At 47.8% G+C, this 15,481-nt stretch overlaps 1 long non-coding RNA gene across 2 annotated transcripts in view; it reads left to right on the forward strand.

The window, feature by feature from the left end:
• Positions 1 to 2,621: 2,621 nt before the first annotated feature.
• Positions 2,622 to 15,481, forward strand: part of LOC139765371 (uncharacterized) — a 203,756-nt gene continuing 190,896 nt past the window's right edge. For both annotated transcript variants that reach the window (XR_011716658.1, XR_011716659.1), the window contains exon 1: positions 2,622 to 2,884. This is a non-coding gene — a long non-coding RNA (uncharacterized lncRNA). The remainder of the gene's footprint in view (positions 2,885 to 15,481) is intronic.

The following is a 15,481-nucleotide window of genomic DNA, read 5'->3' on the forward strand; positions in this document are numbered from 1 at the left end:
CACATTCCTGGGATGTGGACCACTATCCCCAGGATTGTGGACACACAATCCCAGGATTGTGGACACACCCAGGATTGTGGACACACTATCCCCAGGATTGTGGACACACTATCCCCAGGATTGTGGACACACTATCCCCAGGATTGTGGACACGCTATCCCCAGGATTGTGGACACACTATCCCAGGATTGTGGACACGCTATCCCCAGGATTGTGGACACGCTATCCCCAGGATTGTGGACACACTATCCCCAGGATTGTGGACACACTATCCCCAGGATTGTGGACACGCTATCCCCAGGATTGTGGACACACTATCCCCAGGATTGTGGACACACTATCCCCAGGATTGTGGACACGCTATCCCCAGGATTGTGGACACGCTATCCCCAGGATTGTGGACACGCTATCCCCAGGATTGTGGACACACTATCCCCAGGATTGTGGACACACTATCCCCAGGATTGTGGACACACTATCCCCAGGATTGTGGACACACTATCCCCAGGATTGTGGACACACTATCCCCAGGATTGTGGACACACTATCCCCAGGATTGTGGACACACTATCCCCAGGATTGTGGACACACTATCCCCAGGATTGTGGACACCTATCCCCAGGATTGTGGACACCTATCCCAGGATTGTGGACACACTATCCCCAGGATTGTGGACACACTATCCCCAGGATTGTGGACACACTATCCCCAGGATTGTGGACACACTATCCCCAGGATTGTGGACACACTATCCCCAGGATTGTGGACACACTATCCCCAGGATTGTGGACACACTATCCCCAGGATTGTGGACACACTATCCCCAGGATTGTGGACACACTATCCCCAGGATTGTGGACACACTATCCCCAGGATTGTGGACACACTATCCCCAGGATTGTGGACACACTATCCCCAGGATTGTGGACACACTATCCCCAGGATTGTGGACACACTATCCCCAGGATTGTGGACACACTATCCCCAGGATTGTGGACACACTATCCCCAGGATTGTGGACACACTATCCCCAGGATTGTGGACACACTATCCCCAGGATTGTGGACACACTATCCCCAGGATTGTGGACACACTATCCCCAGGATTGTGGACACACTATCCCCAGGATTGTGGACACACTATCCCCAGGATTGTGGACACACTATCCCCAGGATTGTGGACACACTATCCCCAGGATTGTGGACACACTATCCCCAGGATTGTGGACACACTATCCCCAGGATTGTGGACACACTATCCCCAGGATTGTGGACACACTATCCCCAGGATTGTGGACACACTATCCCCAGGATTGTGGACACACTATCCCCAGGATTGTGGACACACTATCCCCAGGATTGTGGACACACTATCCCCAGGATTGTGGACACACTATCCCCAGGATTGTGGACACACTATCCCCAGGATTGTGGACACACTATCCCCAGGATTGTGGACACACTATCCCCAGGATTGTGGACACACTATCCCCAGGATTGTGGACACACTATCCCCAGGATTGTGGACACACTATCCCCAGGATTGTGGACACACTATCCCCAGGATTGTGGACACACTATCCCCAGGATTGTGGACACACTATCCCCAGGATTGTGGACACACTATCCCCAGGATTGTGGACACACTATCCCCAGGATTGTGGACACACTATCCCCAGGATTGTGGACACACTATCCCCAGGATTGTGGACACACTATCCCCAGGATTGTGGACACACTATCCCCAGGATTGTGGACACACTATCCCCAGGATTGTGGACACACTATCCCCAGGATTGTGGACACACTATCCCCAGGATTGTGGACACACTATCCCCAGGATTGTGGACACACTATCCCCAGGATTGTGGACACACTATCCCCAGGATTGTGGACACACTATCCCCAGGATTGTGGACACACTATCCCCAGGATTGTGGACACACTATCCCCAGGATTGTGGACACACTATCCCCAGGATTGTGGACACACTATCCCCAGGATTGTGGACACACTATCCCCAGGATTGTGGACACACTATCCCCAGGATTGTGGACACACTATCCCCAGGATTGTGGACACACTATCCCCAGGATTGTGGACACACTATCCCCAGGATTGTGGACACACTATCCCCAGGATTGTGGACACACTATCCCCAGGATTGTGGACACACTATCCCCAGGATTGTGGACACACTATCCCCAGGATTGTGGACACACTATCCCCAGGATTGTGGACACACTATCCCCAGGATTGTGGACACACTATCCCCAGGATTGTGGACACACTATCCCCAGGATTGTGGACACACTATCCCCAGGATTGTGGACACACTATCCCCAGGATTGTGGACACAGAAGACTACGGTTGCTGGCGCCCCATCTGGCCTCCTCCTCCTCCTCCCCCCCGCCCCACCCGGCCATAATAGATCACCTCATTCATTGTTTATATCGTTGTCACCAAATATAAACATCATTACCTTCCTGTTTTGATAAGATAATGATTAATAACTCAGTTTTTGTTATAATTTTTAACCTGTTTATCTCTAATTAATAATAATAATTGATAAAAAACCCCATTAGGTCCGTTCTGGAAAATACTGACGTGTCCAGGCGGCTAGCTAGCGGTGCACTCAACCATTTATTATTTATTAATAATTAATATTATTGAAAGGTAAAGAGGTTAGACAATAGAACAAAAATTTTATATGTGAGTTATTAATGATTATCCTATGGAAAGAGGAAGGTAATGATGTTCCTATTTGATAAAAACTATATAAAGAAAAAATGAGATGATATATTATGGCAATATGTGTGGTGGTGGAGGAGGCGACCTTGGCTTCAGTCGCCCACCAGCCAGGCTCGGGGCATCACCATCATCATGTGAGTAATATGTATTGAAATGTGGGCTTGTATTATGTGTTTCCGGTGGGTGTTTGTGACCAAGTTGGTGTTCATATGTGGAGTGAACTGTGGGGGATGTGGTGTGGGAAATACTGATAAGTTAGCATTAGATATGTGCACATGTAATCTGATCCATTTCCACCTTAAGAAGTTAGGACTTATTTTGATGTCAATCTTTCTCTTAATAGTCATACACCACCCACACACACCCACACCCACACACACACACACCCACACACACACACACCCACACACACCCAAACACACACACACCCAAACACACACCCATACACCCACACACACACACACCCACACCCCCAAACACACACACCTATACATCCACACACACACACACCCAAACACACTCACCCACACACACACACCCACACACACCCCACACACACACCCACACACACCCCCACACACACACCCAAACACACACACACACCCATACACCCACACCCCCAAACACACACACCCATACATCCACACACACACACACACCCAAACACACTCACCCACACACACACACACACACACACACACACACACACACACACACACACACACACCCAAACACACACACCCATACATCCACACACACACACCCATACACCCACACTCACATACACACACACACACCCACACACACACAACCGACACAGCCACACCCACACACACACCCACATCCAAACATACCCACACACAATTATTCTTATCATTATTATACTTAGTCGCTGTCTCCCATGTTAGCGAGATAGCGCAAGGAAACAGACGAAAGAATGACCCAATCCACCCACAGACACATGTATATACATAATCGCCCACACACGCACATATACATACCTATACATTTCAACGTATACATATATATATATATATATATACACATTATACATGTATACACAGACATATCCTTACTTGCTGCCTTCATCTATTCCCATCGCCATATATATATATATATATATATATATATATATATATATATATATATATATATATATATATATATATCAAAACCGCTAACACACTCATTTAGCTGCTCCCAAAACACTTGCCTCTCATGATCTTTCTTCTCATGCCCAGGTGCATATGCACCAATAATCACCCACCTCTCTCCATCAACTTTCAATTTTACCCATATTAATCGAGAATTTACTTTCTTACATTCTATCACATACTCCCACAACTCCTGTTTCAGGAGTATTGCTACTCCTTCCCTTGCTCTTGTCCTCTCACTAACCCCTGACTTCACTCCCCAGACATTTCCAAACCACTCTTCCCCTTTACCCTTGAGCTTCGTTTCACTCAGAGCCAAAATATCCAGGTTCCTTTCCTCAAACATACTACCTATCTCTCCTTTTTTCACATCTTGGTTACATCCACACACATTTAGGCACCCCACTCTGAGCCTTCGAGGAGGATGAGCACTCCCCGCGTGACTCCTTCTTCTGTTTCCCATTTTAGAAAGTTAATACAAGGAGGGGAGGATTTCCGGCCCCCCGCTCCCGTCCCCTCTAGTCGCTTTCTACGACACGCGAGGAATACGTGGGAAGTATTCTTTCACCCCTATCCCCAGGGATAATATACATATATATATACACACACACACACACACACACACGCACACACACACACACACACACACACATATATATACATATGAAAAATGTAAGAAACAATTTAGAAAACAAAATTTTAGCTTGAAATGAATGAAAAAATGAACGTCACATAATGGTTCAACCTCTGGCTATGGAAAAAGAAATGAACAATTTATTCACACAAACGTCAATAGCAGTTCTCATCAATTTCACCGGGTTATAGTGATGGGTGATTTGAATGCAAAGGTGAGTAATGTGACAGTTGAGGGAATAATTGGTATGCATGGGGTGTTCAGTGTTGTAAATGGAAATGGTGAAGAGCTTGTAGATTTATGTGCTGAAAAAGGACTGATGATTGGCAATACCTGGTTTAAAAAGCGAGATATACATAAGTATACTTATGTAAGTAGGAGAGATGGCCAGAGAGCGTTATTGGATTACGTGTTAATTGACAGGCGTGCGAAAGAGAGACTTTTGGATGTCAATGTGCTGAGAGGTGCAACTGGAGGGATGTCTGATCATTATCTTGTGGAGGCTAAGGTGAAGATTAGTATGGGTTTTCAGAAAAGAAGAGTGAATGTTGGGGTGAAGAAGGTGGTGAGAGTAAGTGAGCTTGGGAAGGAGACCTGTGTGAAGAAGTATCAGGAGAGACTGTGTACAGAATGGAAAAAGGTGAGAACAATGGAAGTAAGGGGAGTGGGGGAGGAATGGGATGTATTTAGGGAATCAGTGATGGATTGCGCAAAAGATGCTTGTGGCATGAGAAGAGTGGGAGGTGGGCTGTTTAGAAAGGGTAGTGAGTGGTGGGATGAAGAAGTAAGAGTATTAGTGAAAGAGAAGAGAGAGGCATTTGGACGATTTTTGCAGGGAAAAAATGCAATTGAGTGGGAGAAGTATAAAAGAAAGAGACAGGAGGTCAAGAGAAAGGTGCAAGAGGTGAAAAAAAGGGCAAATGAGAGTTGGGGTGAGAGACTATCAGTAAATTTTAGGGAGAATAAAAAGATGTTCTGGAAGGAGGTAAATAGGGTGCGTAAGACAAGGGAGCAAATGGGAACTTCAGTGAAGGGCGTAAATGGGGAGGTGATAACAAGTAGTGGTGATGTGAGAAGGAGATGGAATGAGTATTTTGAAGGTTTGTTGAATGTGTCTGATGACAGAGTGGCAGATATAGGGTGTTTGGGTCGAGGTGGTGTGCAAAGTGAGAGGGTTAGGGAAAATGATTTGGTAAACAGAGAAGAGGTAGTAAAAGCTTTGCGGAAGATGAAAGCCGGCAAGGCAGCAGGTTTGGATGGTATTGCAGTGGAATTTATTAAAAAAGGGGGTGACTGTATTGTTGACTGGTTGGTAAGGTTATTTAATGTATGTATGACTCATGGTGAGGTGCCTGAGGATTGGCGGAATGCGTGCATAGTGCCATTGTACAAAGGCAAAGGGGATAAGAGTGAGTGCTCAAATTACAGAGGTATAAGTTTGTTGAGTATTCCTGGTAAATTATATGGGAGGGTATTGATTGAGAGGGTGAAGGCATGTACAGAGCATCAGATTGGGGAAGAGCAGTGTGGTTTCAGAAGTGGTAGAGGATGTGTGGATCAGGTGTTTGCTTTGAAGAATGTATGTGAGAAATACTTAGAAAAGCAAATGGATTTGTATGTAGCATTTATGGATCTGGAGAAGGCATATGATAGAGTTGATAGAGATGCTCTGTGGAAGGTATTAAGAATATATGGTGTGGGAGGCAAGTTGTTAGAAGCAGTGAAAAGTTTTTATCGAGGATGTAAGGCATGTGTACGTGTAGGAAGAGAGGAAAGTGATTGGTTCTCAGTGAATGTAGGTTTGCGGCAGGGGTGTGTGATGTCTCCATGGTTGTTTAATTTGTTTATGGATGGGGTTGTTAGGGAGGTAAATGCAAGAGTCTTGGAAAGAGGGGCAAGTATGAAGTCTGTTGGGGATGAGAGAGCTTGGGAAGTGAGTCAGTTGTTGTTCGCTGATGATACAGCGCTGGTGGCGGATTCATGTGAGAAACTGCAGAAGCTGGTGACGGAGTTTGGTAAAGTGTGTGGAAGAAGAAAGTTAAGAGTAAATGTGAATAAGAGCAAGGTTATTAGGTACAGTAGGGTTGAGGGTCAAGTCAATTGGGAGGTGAGTTTGAATGGAGAAAAACTGGAGGAAGTGAAGTGTTTTAGATATCTGGGAGTGGATCTGTCAGCGGATGGAACCATGGAAGCGGAAGTGGATCATAGGGTGGGGGAGGGGGCGAAAATTTTGGGAGCCTTGAAAAATGTGTGGAAGTCGAGAACATTATCCCGGAAAGCAAAAATGGGTATGTTTGAAGGAATAGTAGTTCCAACAATGTTGTATGGTTGCGAGGCGTGGGCTATGGATAGAGTTGTGCGCAGGAGGATGGATGTGCTGGAAATGAGATGTTTGAGGACAATGTGTGGTGTGAGGTGGTTTGATCGAGTAAGTAACGTAAGGGTAAGAGAGATGTGTGGAAATAAAAAGAGCGTGGTTGAGAGAGCAGAAGAGGGTGTTTTGAAATGGTTTGGGCACATGGAGAGAATGAGTGAGGAAAGATTGACCAAGAGGATATATGTGTCGGAGGTGGAGGGAACGAGGAGAAGAGGGAGACCAAATTGGAGGTGGAAAGATGGAGTGAAAAGGATTTTGTGTGATCGGGGCCTGAACATGCAGGAGGGTGAAAGGAGGGCAAGGAATAGAGTGAATTGGAGCGATGTGGTATACAGGGGTTGACGTGCTGTCAGTGGATTGAATCAAGGCATGTGAAGCGTCCGGGGTAAACCATGGAAAGCTGTGTAGGTATGTATATTTGCGTGTGTGGACGTGTGTATGTACATGTGTATGGGGGGGGTTGGGCCATTTCTTTCGTCTGTTTCCTTGCGCTACCTCGCAAACGCGGGAGACAGCGACAAAGTATAAAAAAAAAAATATATATATATATATATATATATATATATGTATGGTTGCGAGGCGTGGGCTATGGATAGAGTTGTGCGCAGGAGGATGGATGTGCTGGAAATGAGATGTTTGAGGACAATGTGTGGTGTGAGGTGGTTTGATCGAGTGAGTAACGTAAGGGTAAGAGAGATGTGTGGAAATAAAAAGAGCGTGGTTGAGAGAGCAGAAGAGGGTGTTTTGAAGTGGTTTGGGCACATGGAGAGAATGAGTGAGGAAAGATTGACCAAGAGGATATATGTGTCGGAGGTGGAGGGAACGAGAAGAGGGAGACCAAATTGGAGGTGGAAAGATGGAGTGAAAAAGATTTTGTGTGATCGGGGCCTGAATATGCATGAGGGTGAAAGGAGGGCAAGGAATAGAGTGAATTGGAGCGATGTGGTATACCGGGGTTGACGTGCTGTCAGTGGATTGAATCAAGGCATGTGAAGCGTCTGGGGTAAACCATGGAAAGCTGTGTAGGTATGTATATTTGCGTGTGTGGACGTATGTATATACATGTGTATGGGGGGGGGGGTTGGGCCATTTCTTTCGTCTGTTTCCTTGCGCTACCTCGCAAACGCGGGAGACAGCGACAAAGTATAACAAATATATAAATATATATATATATATATATATATATATATATATATATATATATATATATAGATAGATAGATAGATAGATAGATAGATAGATATACTTCCATAACGTATATATACATAGCATATACACATACATACATACATGCATAATGGAAAGGGACACAATTTTGTGATACAAGAAAGAAATGTGTCAGTTCATATATTTCTCGTATCTCTACTAATGGTATGATTATTACACGAAAGTGCACTTGGGAACTAAGCGTGTTTCATCTCCCCCGTGAACTCATATAAATACACGTAAACACATGTACATTTTCATACTTGTCTTCCATCATTCCCTTTCCACCTCCAGACCCCACAGACCGTTACATGGTTTACCTCAAACGTTTTATATTCCCTGGTTCAGTCCATTTACCACGTCGACCCCGGTATACCACATCGTTCCAATTCATTCTTCCTTGCACACCTCTCACCCTCCTACACGTTCAGACCCAAAATCTTTTTCATTCCATCCTTCCTCCTCCAATTTGGTCTCCCACTTCTCCTCGTTCCCTCCACCTCCGACACATATATCCTCTTGGTCAATCTTTCCTCATTCATTTTCTCCATGTGACCAAACCATTTCAAAACACCTTCTTCTGCTCTCTCAACCACACACTTTGTATTACCACACATCTCTCTTACACTACTTACTCGATCATCATACCACCTCACACCACATATTGTCCTGGAAATGTCTTGATAACCACCAGGAAACTGCCTCCACTTTTGCCTACCTGCCTGGGTTTTGCTTGCCCTTCTGCCTAATTGTTTGCCCGCCTTTTTGCCTTATTGTTTGCCTGCCCTTTTTGTCTACCTGGCGTTTTTGTACTGCCCACCACCAGCCTTTTTGTTTGTTGTCTACCTGCCTGCCTTTTTGCTTCCTTCTTGCCAAACTTTTTGCTTTCCTGCCTTCCAGTCATTTTGCATGCTTGCTTTTTGCCTGGCTGTATTTACGTCTACCTCTCCCTACCTGTCGTGTTGCCTGTCTTTACCTGTCTACATGTCATTTTGCCTGCCTGCCTGCCTAACTTTTCTCCTGCTTGGCTGCTTGCGTATTTTCCTGCCTGCCTTTATGACTTCCTCTGCCTTTTTACCTGTTGCCTGTTTCCCTTTCTGCCTACCTGCCTTTACGCTTGTCTGCCAGTCTTTTTGCTTGTCTGCCTGTCCTTTTGCCTGGCTGCCTGCCTGCCTGGCTGCTTGCGTATTTGCCGGTTTGCTTTTCGCCTGCCTGTCCGCCATTTTGTCTGCCTGCATTCTCGCTTACCTGCTAGCTTGCTTGCCTACCTTTTTGCCTTCCTTCCTGTTTGCCTGTCTGCTTGCATGCCTTTTTGCCTGCCTGCTTGTGTTTTTGTCTACTTGCCTTTTAGTTTGTCTGCTTATCTTTTTGCCTGCCCGCTTTCCTGCTTACCTGCCTGGCTTCTTTGCCTTTTTGCTTGCTTGTCTTTGCCTTCCTTCTTGCCTGCTTGCTTCCCTACCTCCTTACCTACATTCTTGCCTGCCTTCTTGCTTGCCTACGTACCTCCTTACTTACCTTCTTGCCTCCTTTTTTGCTTGCCTACCTTCCTCTTTGCCTTTCTTCTTGCCTGCTTGCCTACCTACCTCCTTGCTTGCCTACCTACCTTCTTGCCTGCCTTACCAGACGACATCACACAAACCCACACCTACACACACACACCTACCATAGCATATTTCACGGTAATCAAAATGTCTGCGGACATTCCAGTGTACGTTTCACTAACATGGAAGGTTTGGCAGCGTGTAATTTGACAACAAAATTTCAACGAAGATACTTAGGTAGATTTAATAATAAGCAGGAAGACATGGGCCGTACTAACCCATATTTCACTGGTAAACGAGAATGTGTCTATTGCTCGATAGACTTTCAAACCCACTTGGAACACAAGAAAAGTTGGTGTACTTGACAAGTAACCCACAATATACATAGCAAAATGTCCATCAATTCACAAGTGGTCACTTCTGAGTAGCAGTTCTCCTCCTCTCATTCACTCTTGATATAGGTCGTACTCTCTTGCTGAAGGGTCGTACCGTTGTGTTGAAGGGTCGTACCGTCTTGCTGAAGTGTCGTACTGTTGTGTTGAAGGGTCGTACCTTTGTGCTGAATGATCTTACCGCTGTGTAGAAGGGTCCTAACGTCTTGCTAAAGGGTCGTACCATGGTATTGAAGGGTCGTACCATCGTGCTCAAAAGGTCGTACCGTCTTGCTCAAGGGTCGTACAGTCGTGCTCCAGGGTCGTACCGTTGGGTTGAATGGACGTACCAACGTGCTCCAGGCGTCTTACAATCGTGCTCAAGGGTCGTACCGTTGTGTTGACGGGTCGCACCATCGTGCTCAAGGGTAGAACCGTCGTGATCAAGGGTAGAACCGTCGTGGTTTAGGGTCGTACCGTCGTGATCAAGGGTTGTACCGTCGTGATCAAGGGTCGTACCGTCGTGGTTTAGGGTCTTACCTTCATGATCAAGGGTCGAAACCGTCGTGATCAAGGGTCGTACAGTCGTGATCAAGGGTCGTACCGTCGTGATCAAGGGTAGTGCCGTCGTGGTTTAGAGTCGTACCATCGTGATCAAGGGTTGAAACCGTCGTGATCAAGGGTCGTACCTTTGTGATCAAGGGTAGTACCGTCGTGATCAAGGGTCGTACCGTCGTGATCAATGGTAGTACCGTCGTGGTTTAGGGTCGTACCGTCGTGATCAAGGGTAGTAACGTCGTGATCAAGGGTCGTACCTTCGTGATCAATGGTAGTACCGTCGTGGTTTAGGGTCGTACCGTCGTGATCAAGGGTCTTACCGTCGTGATCAAGGGTCGTACCGTCGTGATCAAGGGTCGCACCGTCGTGATCAAGGGTTGTACCGTCGTGATCAAGGGTCGTACCGTCGTGGTTTAGGGTCGTACCGTCTTGAACAAGGGTCGAAACCGTCGTGATCAAGGGTCGTACCATTGTGATCAAGGGTCTTACCTTCGTGATCAATGGTAGTACCGTCGTGGTTTAGGGTCGTACCGTCGTGATCAAGGGTCGTACAGTCGTGATCAAGGGTCGCACCTTCGTGATCAAGGGTCGTACCGTCGTGATGAAGGGTCTTACCTTCGTGATCAAGGGTAGTACCGTTGTGATCAAGGGTCGTACCGTCGTGATCAAGGGTCGTACCGTCGTGATCAAGGGTCGTACCTTCGTGATCAAGGGTCTTACCTTCATGATCAAGGGTAGTACCGTCGTGATCAAGGGTAGTACCATTGTGATCAAGGGTCGTACCGTCGTGATCAAGGGTTGTACCGTCGTGATCAAGGGTCGTACCGTCGTGATCAAGGGTCGTACCGTCGTGATCAAGGGTTGTACCGTCGTGATCAAGGGTCGTACCGTCGTGATCAAGGGTCGTACCGTCGTGATCTAGGGTTGTACCGTTGTGATCAAGGGTCGTACCTTCGTGATCAAGGGTCTTACCGTCGTGGTAAATTGTCATGATAAAGGGTCGTACCGTCGTGGTCATTGGTCGTACCGTCTTTGTCAATTGTCGAACCGTCGTGATCAAGGGTAGAACCGTCGTGGTTTAGGGTCGTACCGTCGTGATCAGGGGTCTTACCGTCGTGATCAAGGGTCGTACCGTCGTGATCAAGCGTCGCATCGTCGTGATCATGGGTCGTACCGTCGTGATCAAGGGTCGTACCGTCGTGATCAAGGGTCTTACCTTCATGATCAAGGGTAGTACCGTTGTGATCAAGGGTCGTACCGTCGTGATCAAGGGTCGTACCGTCGTGATCAAGGGTCGTACCTTCGTGATCAAGGGTCTTACCTTCATGATCAAGGGTAGTACCGTCGTGATCAAGGGTAGTACCATTGTGATCAAGGGTCGTACCGTCGTGATCAAGGGTCGTACCGTCGTGATCAAGGGTCGTACCTTCGTGATCAAGGGTCTTACCTTCATGATCAAGGGTAGTACCGTCGTGATCAAGGGTAGTACCATTGTGATCAAGGGTCGTACCGTCGTGATCAAGGGTCGTACCGTCGTGATCAAGGGTCGTACCTTCGTGATCAAGGGTCTTACCTTCATGATCAAGGGTAGTACCGTCGTGATCAAGGGTAGTACCATTGTGATCAAGGGTCGTACCGTCGTGATCAAGGGTTGTACCGTTGTGATCAAGGGTCGTACCGTCGTGATCAAGGGTCTTACCGTCGTGATCAAGGGTCGTACCGTCGTGATCAAGGGTCTTACCGTCGTGATCAAGGGTCGTACCGTCGTGATCAAGGGTCTTACCGTCGTGATCAAGGGTCGTACCGTCGTGATCAAGGGTCTTACCGTCGTGATCAAGGGTTGTACCGTTGTGATCAAGGGTCGTACCGTCGTGATCAAGGGTCTTACCGTCGTGATCAAGGGTCGTACCGTCGTGATCAAGGGTTGTACCGTCGTGATCAAGGGTCTTACCGTCGTGATCAAGGGTCGTACCGTCGTGATCAAGCGTCGCATCGTCGTGATCAAGGGTCGTACCGTCGTGATCAAGGGTTGTACCGTCGTGATGAAGGGTAGTACCGTCGTGGTTTAGGGTCGTACCGTCATGATCAAGGGTAGTACCGTCGTGACCAAGGGTCGTACCGTTGTGATCAAGGGTCGCACCGTCGTGATCAAGGGTCGTACCGTCGTGATCAAGGGTAGTACCGTCGTGGTTTAGGGTCGTACCGTCGTGATCAATGGTAGTAGCGTCGTGGTTTAGGGTCGTACCGTCATGATCAAGGGTAGTACCGTCGTGACCAAGGGTCGTACCGTTGTGATCAAGGGTCGTACCGTCGTGATCAAGGGTCGTACCGTCGTGATCAATGGTAGTACCGTCGTGGTTTAGGGTCGTACCGTCGTGGTCAAGGGTTGTACCGTCGTGATCAAGGGTCGTACTGTTGTGATTAAGGGTCGTACCGTCGTGATCAAGGGTCGTATCGTGATCAAGGGTAGTACCGTTGTGATCAAGGGTCGTACCGTCGTGGTTTAGGGTCGTACCGTCGTGATCAGAGGTCTTACCGTCGTGATCAAGAGTCGTACCGTCGTGATCAAGGGTCGTATCGTCGTGGTTTAGGGTCGTACCGACGTGATCAAGAGTCGAACCGTCGTGATCAAGGGTCGTATCGTGATCAAGGGTTGTATCGTAGTGATCAAGGGTCGTACCGTCGTGAGTAATGGTCATACCGTCGTGATCAAGGTTAGTACCGTCGGGGTCGAGGGTCGTACCTCGTGGTCGTACTGTCGTGGTCAAGGGGCGTACTGTCTTGATCAAGGGGCGTACCATCGGGGTTTATAGTCGTACCAACGGTGTCAATGGTCATACCGTCGTGGTCAAGGGTCGTACCGTCGTGACCAAGGGTCGTACCGTCTACTCCCCAACCCTCCACCGTACAACACAAGCTCCCCACACCAACTGCTCCCCAACCCTCCACCGTACAACACAAGCTCCCCACACCAACTCTACTCCCCAACTCTCCACCGTACAACACAAGCTCCCCACACCAACTGCTCCCCAACCCTCCACCGTACAACACAAGCTCCCCACACCAACTCTACTCCCCAACTCTCCACCGTACAACACAAGCTCCCCACACCAACTCTACTCCCCAACCCTCCACCGTACAACACAAGCTCCCCACACCAACTGCTCCCCAGCCCTCCAACGTACAACACAAACTCCCCACACCAACTCTACTCCCCAACTCTCCACTGTACAAGCTCCCCACACCAACTCTCCACTGTACAACATAAGCTCCCCACACCAATTCCACTCCCCAACCTTCCACCGTACACCTGAAGCTCCCCACACCAACTCTACTCCCCAACTCTCCACCGTACAACATAAGCTCCCCACACCAATTCCACTCCCCAGCGTTCCACCGTACAACACAAGCTCCCCACACCAACTCCCCAACTCTCCACCGTACAAGCACCCCACACCAACTCTACTTGCCAACTCTCCACTGTACAATACAAGCTCCCCACACCAATTCTACTCCCCAACCTTCCACCGTACAACACAAGCTTCCCACACCAACTCTACTCAACCATCCACCGTACAACTCAAGCTCCCCACATCAACTCTACTCCCCAAATCTCCACCGTATAATACAAGCTCCCCACACCAGCTCTACTCCCCAACTCTCCACCGTACAACACAAGCTCCCCACACCAACTCTGCTCCCCAACCTTCCACCGTACAACACAAGCTCCCCACACCAACTCTGCTCCCCAACCTTCCACCGTACAACACAAGCTCCCCACACCAACTCTGCTCCCCAACCCTCCACCGTACAACACAAGCTCCCCACACCAACTCTGCTCCCCAATGAGTATGGTTGAAGGAATAGTGGTTCGAACAATGTTATATGGTTGCGAGGCGTGGGCTATGGATAGAGTTGTGCAGAGGAGGGTGGATGTGCTGGAAATGAGATGTTTGAGGACAATATGTGGTGTGAGGTGGTTTGATCGAGTAAGTAATGTAAGGGTAAGAGAGATGTGTGGTAATAAAAAGAGTGGTGAGAGCAGAAGAGGGTGTTTTGAAATGGTTTGGTCACATGGAGAGAATGAGTGAGGAAAGATTGACCAAGAGAATATATGTGTCAGAGGTGGAGGGAACGAGGAGAAGTGGGAGACCAAATTGGAGGTGGAAAGATGGAGTGAGATAGATTTTGAGTGATCGGGGCCTGAACACGCAGGAGGGTGAAAGGCATGCAAGAAATAAAGTGAAGTGGAACGATGTGGTATACCGGGGTCGATGTGCTGTCTCTGGATTGAACCAGGGCATGTGAAGGGTCTGGGATAAACCATGGAATGTTTTTTTGGGCCTGGATGTGGAAAGGGAGCTGTGGTTTCGATGCATTATACATGACAGCTAGAGATTTTTTGTCTTTTCCTCGCTGGAAGGGGGTGGGGTGATGCTATTTCATGTATGGCGGGGTGCTGATGGGAATGGGCGAAGGCAGCAAGTAAGAATGTTATTTATTTTGCTTTGTCGCTGTCTCCCGCGTTAGCGGGGTAGCGCAAGGAAACAGGCAAAAGAATGGCCCAACCCACCCACATACACATGTATATACATACACAAGCACATGTACATTCCTATACATTTCATTGTATACATACATATACATACACAGACAAATACATATATACGCATGTACATATTCATACTCACTCCCCATAGCCATTCCCATCGCCACCCAGCCACACATGAAATGACAACCCCCTCCCCCTGCACGCGCGCGAGGTAGCTCTAGGAAAAGACAATAAAGGCCACATTCGTTCACACTCAGTCTATAGCTGTCATGTGTAATGCACCGAAACCACAGCTCCCTCTCCACATCCAGGCCCCACAAAACTTTCCATGGTTTACC

Source organism: Panulirus ornatus, chromosome 54 (genome assembly GCF_036320965.1).
Source record: "Panulirus ornatus isolate Po-2019 chromosome 54, ASM3632096v1, whole genome shotgun sequence".
NCBI lineage: Eukaryota > Metazoa > Arthropoda > Malacostraca > Decapoda > Palinuridae > Panulirus > Panulirus ornatus.